This window comes from Beta vulgaris, chromosome 3 (genome assembly GCF_026745355.1).
Source record: "Beta vulgaris subsp. vulgaris cultivar EL10 chromosome 3, EL10.2, whole genome shotgun sequence".
Lineage (NCBI taxonomy): Eukaryota > Viridiplantae > Streptophyta > Magnoliopsida > Caryophyllales > Amaranthaceae > Beta > Beta vulgaris.
The window spans coordinates 20,366,761-20,373,109 of NC_079204.1; the positions used below are offsets into that span (position 1 = coordinate 20,366,761).

Here is a 6,349-nt window from a genome sequence, read left to right on the forward strand (position 1 = left end):
GCATCTTGCAGAAGTTGTAAATCTAATGCACACACTAATCACCGATAAAGGCACCGGTGGAACAATATGCTCATCCTACACCAAGCTTAATAGGAACTTCGAATTTACTTGAATTGAACTATTAAAGGCCAATTTTGTTGGGCAACAGTTAATTGATGCAAAAAACCACCAATGGAGCTTCAAAATGCAGAGAGAGAATAAGGCGAATGAGGTTGAGAGAAGAACTAAATGACTTTTTTCGAGTGTGATTAAGGGGGGAAAAGGGAGCGCAATGGGAGTAATTAGGGAGGAAATGGCACACGTGAGAAGCACATGACTTACTAAGTGAGGTAAACGTAGGATTCCAACGAGTCAACATCTGAATCTTGGTCAAAGTTGTTCTTGACCAAGAAAAAATTCAATAAAGTCTAAAATTCCCCAAAAAAAATTAAAAATTTATCTTTTGCAAAAAGTGGCATATAAAAATATGAAAAAAGAAAGAGCTCAAAAGATCCAACAGCCTTTCAATAAAAGTTAAAACCCTAACTTGTTGTAAAGCTAAACTTGTTATGTAGTTGAATATGATATTATATTGTTATTGAACCTCCTGTTGTAATGAATTACGTGTTTGTAATGAACTATTAGTTGTTATTAGCTTATTAATGAATTTTTATGCGATCGTATGAATTACTTTTATTATCGAATACTTTATATTGATGCTCTGATGTGTTTTAAAAAATACCGCAAGTGCACGGTGTCTGTTTAGCAAAAACTGGCAAATGTGGGTCGATCCACATGGAGAGGAGTTCTACAGATTTATGTTCAATTATCTAACTACTTCCAGAGAGGAAAAATAATTGAAGAATTAATAACTAAACTAGAATAAACTAGAACGCAGAAAAATGGGAATTTATCAAATAATTAAAGGCCTAGGGCAATTGATCGGTCCACCATGCTTATACCAGTTTAATCAATATAATAAAGTTCAACAACACTTGGATTGAGGTTCGAATAAATAAAGTATTTCGTTAATCCCTGGTCAGGCATTAACAACTCTTAGATTAACATATGCCAGTATGGTCGCTCAACATAATCAAATCTACCTATTGTAACAAGCCTCTAATGAATACGATCTTTCGATTCTAATTCTTATTAGCTAAACATAACTCATGATATTGCGCAATTACATGAATTAAACAAGTATAACAAATCAACATGAATTATTCTAATTCAATCCAATTATTGAAGAACATCAAACCACAATAAAAAAGGTATAAACATGGCTTCCCTCTCTAAGCCCTAGAAATAGACTACTCACTCATGATGATATTAACCTCAATAAACATAATTAAATTAAACTAAGTAGAGAAGAATACCGAATGATTGAAGAACAATGAAAAGGAAATCAACGATCTCTATAATCTTGTAATGTAAAAGTTCAAACAAAACTAGAGAGAGAAACTAAGTGTTTAGCCCTAAAAACGTAGAAAATAAGATAGTCTAAACGAAAATATTAAAAACCTATTTTTACTCTTTACAAAACTAGCTAAAAAACCCGAAAAAACGGGTCCCGAGAAGCCGCCCGGTCGGGCGACGGTGATTAGAAATTACGACAAAAAGCAAATCCGCCCGGTCGACCGGGCGAACCGCCGATCGGCGCGAAGCGATTTTGGCTCTTTTCTCGCCCGGTTGACCGGGCTAATTTGCCTTGCATGTAGTGAAAATTTTGATTTCGCCTCGGGCGAAACCGCCCGGTCGACCGGGCGAGAAACTGCGATTTTGCGTCAACTTGTGAAGGTGTATCTCTCAAACCAGAAGTCGGATTTGGGGTGTGACCTATCATTGGAAAGCCCTTGAAGTCTAGTTTCCAACCCAATAATTTCTTGATTATCAATTTTCATACAAAAGTTATGATCAAAATAGTGAACAGGTGTCAGTTTTGACACTTCTTTCACTAACTCTTTGCTTCATTCTAACTCGAAATTGTCCCGAAAGGATGCATTGTGATCCTTGTGCAAGATATCTTCATCTTCAATGATTAATAGGCTTGATCTTAGGTAATCATAATCAATTTGCATCAAAGTAACCTGAAAATGATCAAAACACGCAAACGGGGAGTAGTAGAGCACAACTTACGTAATTCATGCCATTATGCACCTAAATGCTCTAAAGGGAGTTCCCAAATGCAATCAAATGCATCTAAAAACTATATATAATTTGACATATCAAACTCCCCAAGTTAAACCTTTGCTTGTCCTCAAGCAAACAAGACATGAACATGAATATGATTGCTTCGCCCTTTATTATAAAAACAGAGATCAAAATCTTTTATAAAGCTCATAAATCATTCAAGCAGGCACAATTCAAGTTCAACTGTTCAGATTACTCTTTTACCATCGCCCAAATAAGCAATCAAATGAGCTGCTTATATGACATACAAATCTCGAGAAGGCTCTCACTAGGGTGTCACTCCTCTCGACATTTTTGTGGCAGGCAAAAGATGTGCCGATCACTCACCATCCAACCATAATAACCCTTCCCACTCACACTCTCATGTGTTTAGAAAGGTAATAATGCCACTCAACCTAATCATGTCGACTCAAGTAGCGAACGTACTCTTTAACCTTGACAAACTGACTCCACATCAATCCAATAAACAATGTAAGCACAAGCTCAAGAGGACTTTTTCAGGGTTGTAATGGGGCTTAGGTGGGTAGGATTATGTATGGGAAATGTGGTGGAAAAACCAAGAATAGGAGAGCACAAGTCACTAGAAGTATCAACCTGAATAATAGCCAATAGCAACGTCCCAATTCTATAAATCACAAAATTTTCAATAAACTCATCCTTGAAGCAGTGTGATGAATTTTTTTTCTTTGCAAGCATTTGTGAAAGAATGAATTTTTAATTTTTGTTCATTTTTTCAATCTTTCTGTTTCTTTCTCTTTGCATTTTTTCCAATCCATAATCACATGTATTTCACTTTTCTCATTCTTTTCTTTTTCTCAACTTTTGTACCTTAATACTATCATCTCCATCCAAAGTAACTCATAAAAAACTATTACTCAATATATGCTCCCCCAAGCTAGGCTTGGGATTAATACAAAACAAGGGCCATGGGCATGTAATGAGGTTTAGTAACATGAAATAGTCATTAGGCTAAGCGGGCTAAGAGGATAAGAGATATCGCAAAAATCACTTTAAGGCTCAAAACAGACAAAAGAACGCCTCTATCACAACAATTGCCACAAGTCATCAGATATCAATGGTACGATGTCAAAGTCAAGATCAGTCAGCTAATGAGGAACTAACACACAAGAAAACGAATGGATATAGAAATGAATCCATTGGCAAGAATGAATCCTCACAGTCTAACCAATTCAAGTATGCAGTCAAGATAAGCGCTTTATTATCAAAACTCATTGAGGGTCAAGGCATTTAGAGTTCACATTCCAGCATCACAATCTCAAGTCCGCAACTATCCAGATAAAGAGCCCAAATACACTTTCAAAAAATCATGGGGCACAGAGAAGCAATCACACCAATCCAGTCAAATCGTATTTTTGTTTTTTCAGCAATATGATTTTTTTTTTTTTTTTTTTGTTGAAAGCAAATAAATCTGGCCTAAGAAAGCAAAAAATCTACACTAAAAGGTAGTAAAAGAGAGAAAATACATACAAAAATCCTCCCCCAAGCTGAACGTGGCAATGTCCTCAGTGCCGCAAGATGAACTATAGACATGCTTAGAAGAAAAATTAAGTTAGACTCTCCCGCTCTCTCACTCTCTAAAAGGAGAAAAAAAATAGAAAAAAAAAAACTACGGGTTGCCTCCCGCACAGCGCTGGTTTATAAAGGTCCCGCACGACCATATTACCTCCTCAATCTCAAATCGGAGGGGCTTGGCAATGAGTGCCCCCTCATCAAACATTTTCCTCCTGCAGCAAGTTTGCTCAAGCATAGGAGACTTAACAGCATTGGTTAGTTTAAAAGTGACATTATCATCACCAACACTCAAAGTTAAAGACCCAGACTTGACATCTATAACAGCACCAGCAGTACACAAAAACGGCCTACCAAGAATAATAGGAATTTGGGCATCCTCCTCCATATCAAGCACACAAAATCAACAGGAATATAAAACTTTCCCACCCTAACAGGGACGTCTTCTAAAACACCTAGAGGGTATTTTATAGAACGATCGGCCATTTGCAAAGTAATTTGAGTGCACTTAAGTGCTCCCATATTCAGTTTCTTATAAACAGATAAAGGCATGACAGACACAGAAGCACCTAAATCACACAATGCCTTATCTATAAATAATGCACCTACATGGCAAGGGATGGAAAAACTACCAGGATCCTTCAACTTAGGTGGGGTTCTATTTTGTAAAACAGCACTACACTCTTCAGTTAGAGCGACTCGATCTACCCCACCAAAGTCTTTCTTTTTAGTAATCATGTCTTTCAAAAACTTAGCATAAACAGGCACTTGAGAAATAAGTTCAGTAAAAGGAATTGTTACCTCAAGGTTCTTGACCATAGTCAAGAACTTACCAAGTTGTTGATCGACCTTCGACTTCTGCATCCTATGGGGAAAAGGTAGCCTTGGTGAATAGGCGTTTCAAAACCTTTTCCTTGCTTTCCTGTCTGATCTTCCTTAGCTAGTTCGACCTCAGACATCGAACTCTTTCTCCGCTTCTTCCTCTACCACCTCTTTCTCCTTGCTAGGAGCACATCATCATGGGCATGGGAGGAGCATCAAAACAGTGCCGCTACAAGTGTAACGGCATTGACAGTCTCCTTGGGATGGGTTGCCCGGCAGATGACCTGGTTGCCTCTGTGCATTATTTTCGCCACCTGAGCAAGTTGAGCTCCAAGTGTTTGGTAGTGTTCTTCAACTCCTTGATGCTCTCCTCATGATTTTTCTGCATAGAAACCATCATTTTCATTAGATCAGACATAGTAGGCTTTGAGAGTGACATTTGTGAGAAGCTTGCTGCTGATAGCCTTGATGTGAAGGCCTAATGAAACCAGGAGGGGGTTTCTGAGGAGCCCCTTGATAATATTGTTGTCTAGCAGCATGTGGTGGTTGGTAGGAAGATTGTGGTGGAGGTTGAGGATTCTGAACATTGTTGTTCTTGTAGGAAAAATTAGGATGATCTCTCCAACCTGGGTTGTATGTGTTAGAGTATGGGTTGTGTGGAGGTCTCTGCTGAAAAACATTTGCATGCGCCATTTGATTCGGATCAGGTTGATTGTAGCAACAATCATGACCAAAGTGGCCTTGAACACCACACACTTCACAAAAGGAAGAAGTAATAGGACCATGGAAGACATTGCATTAATACTCATAGGAGGAATACTAGACTGCAAAGATTTCAGTAGTCCATCTTCATGCTCAACTGGGCTACTTGTGAAGACAACAAGGCATATGCATCAACATCCAACTTTTTCTTTGTAATAGACCTGGAAAAACTATGATCATTCGCTGCTAAGTTGGCCAGAAAATTATACCCTTCATCCACCTCCTTATCTAAGAAGACCCCCCCTGCAGATGAATCAATTGTACTCTTGATATGGGTTGTAGACCATTGTAGAATGCTTGGGTGATGAACCACTTATCCAGATTGTGGTGTGGGCATTCTCTCTGCAGATCCTTGAATCTATTCCATGCTTCCTTCAGTGTTTCATCGGGTTCTTGTTGGAAGGTGGCAAGCTTATGTCTTATTTCTGCATCTTTGGTGGGAGGGTAGTACTCTTTCAGGAATGCTTCAGATATAGCACTCCACTCAGTTTCATTAACATGTTCAGCCACTTTGTGCCTTGTCCTTTAATGAAAATTCGAAAGACCATGACCTTCAACTGATCAGGAGTGACCCCTTGGTGCTTAACGGTACGACAAGTTGTTGAAACCGTTGTAAATGATTTGCAGGGTCTTCAGATGGATGCCCACCAAACTGATTCTGCTGGATCATATTAATGAGGGTAGGCTTGATTTCGAAGTTGACTGCTTGTATATCAGGCATAGTAGGGCCTGTGGGAACATTGCCAGGAAAAGGTACCCCATAAGACTTCGTGACTTAGGAGGCATAATTGGTTCTGTTGGTTCTTCCGTGGTTTTTCCCTGATTAGCAGACTGCTTTTTCTTCTTTTGTGTCTTCTTGAGCTGCCGGATGGTTTTCTCAAGATCAGGATCAGTCGGAACTGGAGAACCTGTTCTTTTAGACCTGGGCATAAAAGAAACAAAGAAAAATGTGCAGTGAGATGGCCTCAATTGGAACTTGAAGTTCCAATGAGAAGCGAAATAGTCAAATAATTAATCAGAAACTATAGAAACTAGCCGTCTCCCCGGAACGGCGCCAAAAACTTGA

General features: G+C 38.8%; 1 non-coding gene across 1 annotated transcript; it reads left to right on the forward strand.

Moving 5' to 3' along the window:
- Positions 1-5,602: 5,602 nt before the first annotated feature.
- LOC125496153 (small nucleolar RNA R71) lies at positions 5,603-5,709 on the forward strand. The gene has a single exon (XR_007272856.2). It is a non-coding gene; the product is annotated as a small nucleolar RNA R71 (small nucleolar RNA).
- Positions 5,710-6,349: the final 640 nt, after the last annotated feature.